Here is a 12,489-nt window from a genome sequence, read left to right as displayed (position 1 = left end):
TGAAATGCTCCTCATATCTACCTCCAGGATTCCCTGGTTTCATTTAAGCCTCAACTAAAATCCTATTTTCTGCACAAAGCTTTTCCTGGCCCCATTTTTTTGGGGGGGAGATGAGGCAATTGGGGTTAAGTGACTTGCTCAGGGTCACACAGCTAGTAAGTGTTATGTGTCTGAAGCTGGATTTGAACTCAGGTCCTCTTGACTCCAGGGCTGATGCTCTATTCACTGCGCCACCTAGCTGCTCCATCCTGGTCCCATTTAAAGCTAGTGTAATTATATTTGATACTGGTCAGTGTTTTGTTTTGCCAGCAGAACAAACAAACAAAAAACTGATTTACTTACCTTTCTAACTTTAGTTCCTCAACTAGATCTTTGTGCTAGGGCCAGTCTCCTCTTATCTTCACCCCTACTGCATGTTTGGGTTGGATGATTATTTCTGCTTGGTTTCATCCTGAGCCCCTTGGGTTTCTGTGCTGACCTTCATCTCCCAAGGTTAGGCCCTAATTCATTATAATCCTAAACTTACTCCATGACAGTATAGCTAATATTTTGGAAGTTCCATCGTTAATGAAAGCAAGACTCTACAATAGGCATTTACATCCATTCTTCTATGCTGCATAGTCAAATGATAAGAAATCCAGAAGTTGTTTGTAGACTACACATACACAATTTCAAGAAAAACTCTTTCACCTCTTTATTGGTCTTCTCCAAATGGAATTTACAAAGTTCAGGGATTCAGCTGGCTCCCAGTCTCCCTGAACAAAGGAGGGTAAGGATAGCAATACATTAAATTGGGCAGTAATTTATATATTCATCTGGTTTATGGAATCACTTGACAAGAAACTTGAAAACTGACTTTCAACTAGTTTTATTCAAATCAAGAAAGTCTTTCAACCAAGTATCACTGAAGAAAATTATTTGCTGTAGAAAATTATCTAGGAACTTCTTTATGCTAAAGATGACTTTGGACATGTTTAAGATGGAAAATCAGGGACACCGTGCTATGGAGTAACAATTAATTAAAATAAAACTGACAAAATGTAATAGCCACTCTAAATGCATTTAAAAGTGTCTCATCATTGGGGCAGCCAGGTGGCACAGTGGATAGAGCACCAGCCCTGGAGTCAGGAAAACCTGAGTTCAAATCTGGCCTCAGACACTTGACACTAACTGTGTGACCCTAGGCAAGTCATGTAACCCCAATTGCATCACCAGGGGAAAAAAAAAACAAAAAAAAGTGTCTCATCATCAATATAGAATTGAAAGCTATGAGAATCTAATAGTACTGCATGTCTATTGAAGTCCAAAATTGAATCCAGAAGCTCTAAACAATATAAATATTCAATAATAATAGTGTCAGTGTTTCAAGTGACCAGCCAAAATCTTCTTCTGTGGCCCCGCTGAGTCATACTTATTCAGTGACGAGTCATTGTGCAGCTGGATTCAAGTGTTCACCAGGGGAGAAATTGCTCAAAGGATGATTAGAGTTGACCATCCATGCCCCTGAAACACTGAAAGTAGACATGAGATAAGTACAGAGAAGAAATTAGATTTTCAAAATCCACACCGTGCAATATCAGAAAGAAAGAGTAGTAGGAAGGTGAGTTGATATGCAAAAGTCAAATTGGGTATGTACCGTTCATTTGAAGCAGATTGTACAGCAAAGAAGAGAAGCCATGATAAACAACAAAAGAAGGCTGTTGCAGTTTAAGTCTTTGCAGCCAAACTCACACTGGTGATGCCAACATAGACAAGAGTGCCATCTTTGTCTGGAATGCCTCCAATCACCTTTCAAACCAAACCAACAATTTTACCACTATGAGTTCAATGCTTCCAGAATCCCGGTGAACAGAGTGGACCAGAGTGTCTTTGTAACAAGTAGGCCCTAGCTTATTAATTGGTTCCTTTGGGTGTCTGTGGTAGGATCTAGGAAGTTATTAAAAGGATTAAGTAGGGGACAAAAAGAAAGAATGCAAAAGTGATACAATGTGGTTTCAGAGAGGATTTATTGACTGACTTACACCATCATTATACATGTAAAATGTTTCATTCTGAAATCAATAGTGTCTACTGGATAAGATCATTTTTGCAAATGAAAGAATAATGTGACAATTTCTTGTCTTGCTTTAAATTCAGCTTCTCTTCTATCCCCATAAAAACTCAGAAAATGTCTCCTGAGATTGCTTCTGCTAAGGCTTGGCTTCATTCAAGTATTCCAAACTGTTTCCCAGGATGTTTCCCTTATCAGAGCAGTACAGCTGGCAGATACTGAGAATCTAAAGCCACTTTTCAGTCCAACTAAAAAAGTGGCAGAGAAGAACAGACTCTCAAAATAATAATAATAATAAAAAGAAACCCAGACCTATTAATGGGACCAACAAAGGCTCATTCTCGTAGGCTAAATTCAGAAAATAACAAGGTGGCAAATATATATCTACTGAGAGCAGAACAAGGAGAGACACAAAGATTCAGCTACGACTTGGGTAAGCACATAGTTCAGGATAAAAGTATAAAGACCAAGACAAATCGAGGCAAAAAATAAACAAGAAAGAACTGAATAACCTGAACAAAATTTCAGAAAAGTTAGATTTATAGATCTTCAACAATTATTGAATGAGAATAGAAAGGAATACATTTATTTCTGACAACTGTATAGCACCTTTACAAAAACTGATCATTAAGGCAAGAATCCACAACTGATAAACAAATACAGAAAAGCAGAAATATCAGATACACACTTTTATTGACTGTAATGCAATTAAAATGATATTCAGCAATGGGTCATTGAAGAAGGATTAAAATTTGATACTAACTAAATTCTAAGGAATTGGTAGGTCAAAGAACAAGTCATAAAAATAACACATAACTTCATCAAAGAGAATGACTGCAGAGAGATAGCATGCCAAATCTTCTTTAAGGAGAAAATTTACATCTCATTTTAATCAACTAAAGAGAGAAAGGATAGACTAATGAATTAGAAATGCAACAATAACAAAACAAACTAGAAAAGAAAGAAATTTCAAAAGCCTAATTAAACATATAAATTCTAAAATTCTAAATATATAATTCTAATTCTATATAAATTCTAAATTCTAAAAATATAAATTCTAAATATCAAATATAAATTCTAAAATATATAAATTCTAAATTCTAAATATAAATTCGAAAAATCAAAAAGGAGATTAGTAAAATTGAAAGCAGATGTTTTATTAATAAATAAAAGTATAAACTGCTTTTCTAAAGGAAAAACACTAACAAAATAAACCACTAGCTAATTAGTTTTTTTTAAAAGGAAAAACTAAATTACTGGTAGCAAAAATGAAAAAGGAGAATTCACAACAAATGAAGAAGTAAATGAAATTACTAGCTACAATTTTATCCAATTATATGCCAACCAACAACTTAAATGAAATGGATGAATATTTACGAAAGCATAAATTCCTAGCTTAATAGAACAAGAAATAGATAATTTAAATAACTCAGTCTCAGAAAAAGAAATTAAATAAGTCATATTTGAACTGCAAAAGAAAATTTCTCTGAGACCAAGTGGATTTACAAGCCTATTCTGAGAGCAATGATTATTTGTCTCCCATGTTAATAGTTAATTATTGAATTAAGACTAAGATTTTTCCTGTTCCTTTTTCTTTATTTAGAAATCAACCTCTATAGGCTCTTCAGACAGCCTTTGAAGTGTAGGGCTGACACTGAAATGAAATATTGGGTGAGATGCACCCAACTGGAAAAGTTTCGATCTGATCAAAAGGTAAAGAAATTTTAGTTTAGGTGAATTGGTGGATTCTAGCCCATTGCATTTTAGCCACACAGATCTGGGTAGAAGTGAATTCCCCCTCTTGTCTAGATTACCCTATGTCGGGGATACGTGCATAGATAAGTGTCTTTGACCAAGATTGAATAGTCAGAGTCAGGTCCCCAAACCCTCATTAGAATAAGCTCATCTCATTATGATATTCCTTCTCTCATTATTATAACCAGTCAGAGTTGATTTGTACCCTCAGGAACACCCCATTCTTCCAAGGGCATATAAGCATTGAGTGGGTTCCATAAGGGGTATTTGGCATTTCAGAATGTCACTGACCCCTTTTATTAATTATCTGCTAATATAATTAATAAAATGATTAACTACCAGATATTATTTTTTCAAACTTTTACACATCACATATCAAATGTTCAAAGAAGAATTAATTATAATATTATATAAACTACTTACAAATATAAGAAAAGAAGAAATTCTACCAATTTTTTTCCTATAAAACAAAAATAGTCTTGATACCTAAACTAGGAAGAATTAAAATTCAAAAAGCAAACTATAGACCAATATTCCTAATGAACAATGAACCAAAAATTTTAAAATATTAACAAAGAGGCTACAACAACACATCACAAAGATTACATACCTTGATCAGGATGGATTTATACCAGAAATCCAGGGTTGGCTCAATATTAGGGAAATTATAAGGATAATGGATCATGTTAACATGATAATCACATGATTATATCATATGCAGAAAAGCTTATGATGAAACACCCATTCCTATTGAGATCACCAGAAAACAAGGACAAATGGGTCTTTAATAATACAAATAGTATCAGAAACCAAGGATTCTCAGATTCAGAAATGGGGTCCACTAAACTGTACATAAGAATCCCTATAGGCCTAAAATTGACATAGAGTAATATTAATATTATCTGCTTCATTTAACATTAATAAATACTCCAAATCACTCACAATTAATGAAATATAAATTAAAACAATTCTGATGTTCCACCTGAAAGTTGTCATTTTGCAAAAATGACAAAAAAGAAAAATGTTAGAGGGCCTTTGGGAAAATAGGAGTATTAATGCACTGTGAACTGGTCCAGCAATTCTGGAAACAAATTTGAAACTATGCCAAATAAGTCAACTAAACTGCATGTCTTTTGATCCAGTGGGATCCAGTCTATTTTTCTTCAAAGAAATCTAAGAAAGAGAAAAAAGATTCAAATGTACAAAAACATTTGAAGTAGCTCTTTTTGTTATGGCACAGATTTGGAAACTAAGGGGGTGCTTATCAATTGGGAAATGACTAAACATTATGGAATACTATTGTGCTGTAAAACATGATAAAAAGGGAAGTTTCTGAGAAATCTTGGAAGAGTTATAGGAATTGATGTAGAGTGTAGCAAGAACAACTAGGGGAACAACATATACAATAACAATATTTTAAAGATGAACAACTTTGAAAGACTTAAGGATGTGCCTTGTTTTATAGCCTTTAGAGCATAGTTCCAAATTGCTCTACAGAATGGTTGAATCAGTTCATAACTCCACCAACAAAGTATTAGTGTCTCAATTTTCCCACATCTCCTCCTACATTTGTCATTTGCCTTTTCTGTCCAATTAGCCAATCTAATAGGTATGAAGTAGAGCCTCAGAATGGTTTTAATTTGCATTTCTCCAATTAATAGTGAGTTTGAGTATTTTTTCATATGGCTATAGAGAGCTTTGATTACTTCATCTGAAAACTGATCATGCCTTTTGATCATTTATCAATTGGGGGATGACTCTTCTTTTTACAAATTTGACTCAGTTCTCTATATGTTTGAGAAATGAGGCCTTTATCAGAGAAACTTGGTTCAAAGTTTTTTTCACTCTTCCTATTGCTAACTGTATTTCCCTCCATTCTATTCCCCACTTCCATTTATTCCATTTATTCTATTCTTTCTCTCCTTTCATCCTGTCCCTCCTCAAAAGTTTTTTTCTACTGATTACCCCATGCCCCAATCTGCCCTCCATTCTATCACTCCCATTTCTCTTATCCCCTTTCCCTCCTACTTTCCTATAGGGTAAGTAAGACAGATTTCTATACCCAATTGAGCGTGCATATTATTCCCTTTTTGAGCCAATTCTGATGAGACTAAGTAAGGTTCACTCACTTTTCCTCTCCTCCCCCTCTCTTCCTCTCCACCATAAAAGCTTTTTCTTGCCTCTTTTATGAGATAATTTACCCCATTCTACCTCTCTTTTTTTCTTTCTCCCAGTACATTCCTCTATCACCTCTTGATTTTATTTTTTAGATATCATCCCTTCATGTTCAACTCACACTGGTGCCCTCTGTCTATATATACTCCTAACTACCCTAATAATGAGAAAAATGTCTTATAAGTTACACATATAATTTTCACATGTAGTAATGTAAACAGTCTAAATGTATTAAGTCCTTATGATTTCCCTTTCCTGTTTACTTTTTTATGCTTCTCTTGAGTCTTATATTTGACAGACAAATTTTCTATTTAGCCCTGATCTTTTCATCAAGAATGCTTGATGGGGCAGCTAAGTGATACAATAGATAGAGCTCCAGTTTCGAAGTCAGGAGGACCTGAGTTCAAATCTGGCCTCAGACACTTGAAACTTACTAGCTGTGTGACCCTGGGCAAGTCATTTAACCCCGATTACCTCACCCCTTGCCCCCCCAAAAAAGAATGCTTGAAAGTCCTCCATCTCATTGAATGTCCATTTTTCCCCTTAAGGATTAAACTCAGTTTTACTGGATAGGTGATTCTTGGTTGTAATCCTAGCTCTTTTGACCTCTGGTATATCAAATTCCAAGCCCTCCCATCCTTTAATGTAGAAGCTACTAAATCTTATCCTGACTGTGGCTCCATGATACTGGTATTGTTTCTTTCTGTTTGCTTGCAATATTTTCTCTTTGACTTGGGAGCTCTGGAACTTGGCTATGATATTCCTGGGAGTTTTCATTTGGGAATCTCCTTCAGGAGGTAAACGATGGATTCTTTCAATTTCTATTTTACACTGATTCTAGAATATCAGAGCAGTTTTCCTTGAAAGATGATGTCTAGGCTCTTTTTTTCACAATGATAAATTTTTATCTTTCAATCTTTAAAAGTTCTTAGACAGATTCTTGAACTGGTGGTTCATAGCCATCAGCCCTTCCTACTTTTGTGCCCATTTCATCTCCTGAAGGTTTTCCAGAGCCACCACCTTCACCATGCAGTTCCATTAGCTTTCCCAATTCAAATGTGGGCTTCTTGAGCATCTTGACTTTTTGGACAAATACATCATGGAGAGGGTAAATGGACTGGCAAACCTTTTCTATGTTTTTTTCCAATGCTGTCTGGAATTAGTTTATTGACAACTTCTTTCAAGTCATTTGTCTGCACTTCTCGGGTCGTGATTTCCACCATTGTCTTATGAATTTGACGGACCTGTTCATGCTGGGCATGAGAGGTCTTATGGATCTGGTTGTTGCACTTTTTGGTAAAACCAACACAAAAGAGGTGGAGCAAGTACCCATCAGTAGTTTTGACACCAACATGGTCTTCAATCATGGTCTGCCACTTTTCAACCATGACGCACATCTTGTCCCGGGTAAGGTACATTCCATGGAAATTAGTCAAACAATTTTTACCCTGAACACCTTCAGTAATTAACTTGAATTCATGAAAAGCAACGTCATCATTCTGCAGATCCCACAAGTCTCACATCAAAAACTCGACCCTTGAGACCTTCAGAGGAAATTTTTTTCCTTGGGTCCCTGTAACCAGTGTCTTGCCAGTATTGTGAATGTTGAACATAACTGGTGCTTTTACATCATATCAATCTTTCTTTGAAAATGGATCAACCACTTTCTTCTTGGCTCCTTTCTGCCACCTTGTTGAGGTGCTTGTTCTTTCCCACAGCCATGATCCCACTCTGAAAGCCAAAAGGCCAAAAAACTAGGCTCTTTTTTTGATCATGGCTTTTATGTAGTCCAGTAATTTTTAAGTTATCTCTCCTGGATCTGTTTTCCAGGTCAGTTGTTTTTCCAATGAGATATTTCACAGTTTCTACTTTTTTCATTCTTTTGGTTTTGTTTTTTTGTTTCTTGATTTCTCATAAAGTCATCAGATTCCATTTCCTCCATTCTAATTTTTAGGGAATTATTTTCTTCAGTGAGCTTTTGGACCTTCTTCTTCATTTGGCCATTTTTGCTTTTTAAGGCATTCTTCTCCTTATTGGCTTTTTGGACCTCTTTTGCCATTGGGTTAGCTATTTTTTAAGGTGTTATTTTCTTTATTATTTTGTTGGGTCTCCTTTAGCAAGCTGTTGACTTGTTTTTCATGATTTTCTTGCATCACTCTCAGTTTTTCCTCTACTTCTCTTACTTGCTTCTCAAAATCCTTTTTGAGCTCTTCCATGGCCTGAGACCAAATCATATTTTTCTTGGAGGCTTTAGAGATATAGGAGCTTTGACTTTGTTGTCTTCTTCTGAGTGTGTGTTTTGATCTTCTTTGTCACCATAGTAACTCTCCATAGTCAGAGTTTTTTTTCCCATTGTTTGGTCATTTCCCCAGTCTGTTAGTTGACTCCTTTGATAAAGTAGAGCTCTGCTTCCAGGGTGGAGGATGCAGTGTCCCAGGGAGCTTCAGGGTTTTTGTGCAATTGATTTCAGAGATACTTCTAGGGACCTGTAAGTAATCATAGTCTCTGACTCAGGAATGTTTAGCAAGTACAATCCCTGCATTGGAACTTCCAAAGGCTACTCTAGTCCCATACCAAGGGAGCTACTCCCTGCAGCTGATAGTAGAGTTACTTCTATACTAATTTTTCTATCCATTTTTAACGTTAATCACCCCCCAAAAATATTTATAGTGGGACTGTCACCTTCACCCTTCCTTTTTCTCTTGGTACTGTGGTACTCTGAGAACTCATGGTCAGCTCCATGATGGATTTAAATAGATTTGTGTATAAATACTCAGAGAAACTGTTATTCATAGAATTGTACAAGTCAATGCAAGCTACTTGAGGGCGATGGCTATGTCTTCATTCATCTTTCCTTCCTTAACACCTCTGACAGAATATTTGTTTTATATATATATATATATATGTATATATGTATGTATATATATGTATGTGTGTGTGTGTGTGTGTGTGTTGAACTGATTTTAATTCAATGGGGGGAAATACAACCTGAGTTAGAAACCAATGATATAGAAGGTTTAACTTTAGCCCCTTTTTATTTGGGAATTAACTGTATTAGACTTATTACTCATCAGAATTAATAATCCTTTTGGAGAGGTAAAGTGGTATAAAAATCTCAGATAGTAATCACAGCTAATATTTTATGTAGAGCTTTAAGGTTCACTAACAGTGTTACATGAGTTATCTTCCCTAGATTCTCAAAATAACCCTAGTACTATTCTTATCCCAATTTTATAGATGTGGAACAGCCTGAGAGAAGTGAGGTGACTCACACACAGCTGGTTAAGTGTCTAAGGCTGGATTTGAACTTAGGTAATCCTGACTCCAACATCAGTGTTCTATCCATTAGGCCATCTGGCTACATTTGAAGCCAGGACCTTGGAAAGAATAAATTTTATTAGGATGATTTTTAGTTGAATGTCATTTGGGATACATATTTATTGGTATGTAAATGGGACACACCTTCTATCCCTATTATTTGATAGATAACCTGTATAGAAGGTGTTTTATGAAACTGATTCTATCCTGAGTGCCATTAACATAACTTGCCCTCTTGCTTGGTTTTGTCAATTCCAGAACATTCTTGGAGGACCATTTAGTTTTATCTAAGAGATTAATTAGCTGGGCAACTGAGCCTGGGTTTACAAGGCTAGAGCCTAAAAGAGCAAACATGGGTGTTTAAGGAACAGTCTGTACACAAATGAAGCACCTCCCTGGCTAGCATTTTGCTGTTACTTTTGCTCTACATCATTATAATGACACTATTAGACTGAGATTAGGCTGTTTGAATTTGTGCTGCCTGAATAGTTTTTCAGTTCTTCAAATCGCACTTTATTGGTGTTAAACTCTCCCCCCTTCATAACATGCACTGAGAAACATGTGGTATTCACAATTCACCACAACAAGTGGTATATCACAACTTAATCCTAGGATAAGTTTTTTGTGCTTCATTTTAAATTTTCAATTAAATTAAATTAAAATCTTAAATTTTTGAATTTTTGTATAATGTTTAAGTATCATTCTGCATTACAATAGGAAATCTTTTGTTCTTTTTCCTCCTTATTTTCTTTTCTCAACCAGGAATGAATCCAGAGAAAATATTGCAGCAGATAAAACATCAACAGGTTGTTTAAGTATAGTGTGTTTTACAAAGTAAAGGAAAAAGTAAAATAAATAAAATAGAAGGAAAGTAAATATTCATCATCACGAATTTAACATGGAAATTTAAGCATGTTTATTTTCTTATTCTAATCAGTCAATAACTATTTATTAAACACCAACTATGTGCCACATACTAAGTGCTGGGTGTGCAAAGAAAGACAGAAGATGGCACCTGCCCTTAAGAAGCTCACAATATTAACCTGAACAAAACAAGCTGAAAACTATGAACTAATAGGACTTTCTACAGGAAAAAAAAATGAAATCATCAACAGAGGGGAAATACTAGAATTAAGAGGAATTGGGAAAAAGGCTTCCTGTAGAAGGTGAGATTTTTAGCTAGGACTCCTTGAAGGAAGCCAGGAGGTAGAGATAGGAGGAAGAGCATTGCAGGAATGGGTACAACCACTAAAAATGCCCCAAGCAGAGGGAGGGAATGTCTTGTTCAACTGTATTGCAATAGTTCGGGCAAGAGGAGGTGAAGGCCCCCACCGTGGTGGGTGGTAGGTAGCATCAGGGGAGAGAAGGGGGCATATTCCAGAAATGTTGCTAAGGTAAAATCTTTAGGTGTTAGCAACAGATTGGCTATGGAGGTGAGAGATGATGAGAATTTGAAGATGATATACAGGTTGTGAGCCAGGGAGACCAGGAACATGGTGGTACCCTGGACTGTAGTAGGGAAGTTTGGAAGGTGTGTAATTTTCTATTATGTTAATAACCAATTATTCAATTAGGATTGAGGTTTCTTCCTTTCTATTCCCTTTTTCAGAGACCAGTCCCAGCAGAACATTCAGCCAGTCTCTGAAGGACAGGCTGATAGATGAGATCAGCCTAATCCTCAGGGTACTTGCTACTGGATGTTGGGCTGGACCCCACTCAACTAGGAGACCTTACTTTTGTTTATAGGATAAACAGAATCTAACCTAGGTAAATTCCAGCCTTAAAGCATTAAGCCCAAACCTTGACACCCCTCCATTGGAGCCTGGAGGAATCCAGGTTACGAAGGATAAAACCAACCACAGTGGTCTGGGTAGAGATGGATTCCTTTGTCTGGGATTGGTGGAGATGGCTGACCCTCTTGGTCAAGCCACACCCTCAGCAGCAGAACTGAAGACTTTAGCCCACTTCCTCCTGAATATGTCCACCCTCTCATTAATTGTTCACCAATCAGGATTGATTGCTTCTGCCAAGGGCATTCCCCTTTCTAAAAATATTTAAGGCATTCAGCATCTCCATTAGGTGTCTTTGGTTACCAAGTTAAACCAATGACCATCAATTTATTATCAGCTAGCCCAATTAACAAACTGATGACTAATTACCAAGAAACTCTATATCTCAGGCTATTCATTTGTTTCAGTTTGGTGAACATTGAAGAGATCAGAGCTGTGCACCCCAGATTCTTATCAGAAAACTCCTCTATATCTTTTTGGGCCCAAGTGGGAAATTGTCCACAAGGGGGAACTCTCTGTTAGGACTCTGGCTGTGACTTGACTCTCTCTCTCTATTACCAGCAATTAGATCTTGTCCGGGTAAGTTTATATGTTCTCTGTCTGTTTTCAGTGTGTTGTTTTCTTTGTGCTGCAGCCCTCTGATTTTTCACTGTCACAGTGGGGGGCATATCAATACAATGTGTCCTTTTTGAAAGAGATCTCCTGAAGTGGACTGAATGGAGATAAAAGGAAAAACTTTGTATACAGTCTGAGGGCCACCTGGGAAATTCGGGGTATTCTGAAATTTGGTCCACAAACTCCATTTTGCTTGTAGTGAACCACGAAATGTCATCAATGTAGGATTTCCAAAGAAATCTGGGTCATTGAGCTGTGAGAGGATCTCTAGTTACAATCCTTGCTTTCAAGTCTTTGGGGTTACGTATCAGAGAGTAGCTTTCTGTCAGATTAAACTGAGCGTAACGATCTCCTTAAAGTAGAGAAAGTAAATAAAGTTTTATTCTAAGTGAAAAAGCAATTGCCTTGAGCAGAGTAAGAAGCCAGGTAAGGGAGGTTGTAAGTAAGTGGATTTGCTTTCCTTTTTAAGATACTCATTCTCAGGATCCAAGGCCATAAACAATCTGCTAGTTCACAGGATCGTAGCCTATAAACAAGCTCATTGCGTTTGCATATCATTATGTAACCAAGAACATATAAACATTTGAGTTTAGCTGGTAAATAGCCCACTGCACCTGTGCTATGCTGAGTCACCACGATATTGCTAAAGTGAATGAAAACTTAGGAGCCTACTGTTGGCGAAATACCTTCTTTGTGTGTTCCTCTATAAATCAAGTGAGCATTGGTCAATAAGTGTGGATTTGCAGATTTGTGGAATGTGCCTGCTGAAAGCTGTGCCTGCTGAAA

At 36.5% G+C, this 12,489-nt stretch overlaps 1 pseudogene; it reads right to left on the bottom strand.

Moving 5' to 3' along the window:
- Positions 1-6,889: 6,889 nt before the first annotated feature.
- On the bottom strand, positions 6,890-7,702 carry LOC114027870 (annotated as a pseudogene).
- Positions 7,703-12,489: the final 4,787 nt, after the last annotated feature.

Source organism: Vombatus ursinus, unplaced genomic scaffold (genome assembly GCF_900497805.2).
Source record: "Vombatus ursinus unplaced genomic scaffold, bare-nosed wombat genome assembly UNPS02004827.1, whole genome shotgun sequence".
Lineage (NCBI taxonomy): Eukaryota > Metazoa > Chordata > Mammalia > Diprotodontia > Vombatidae > Vombatus > Vombatus ursinus.
Note: the sequence above shows the minus strand (reverse complement) of the source record. Positions and strands in the feature narration are given on the sequence as shown.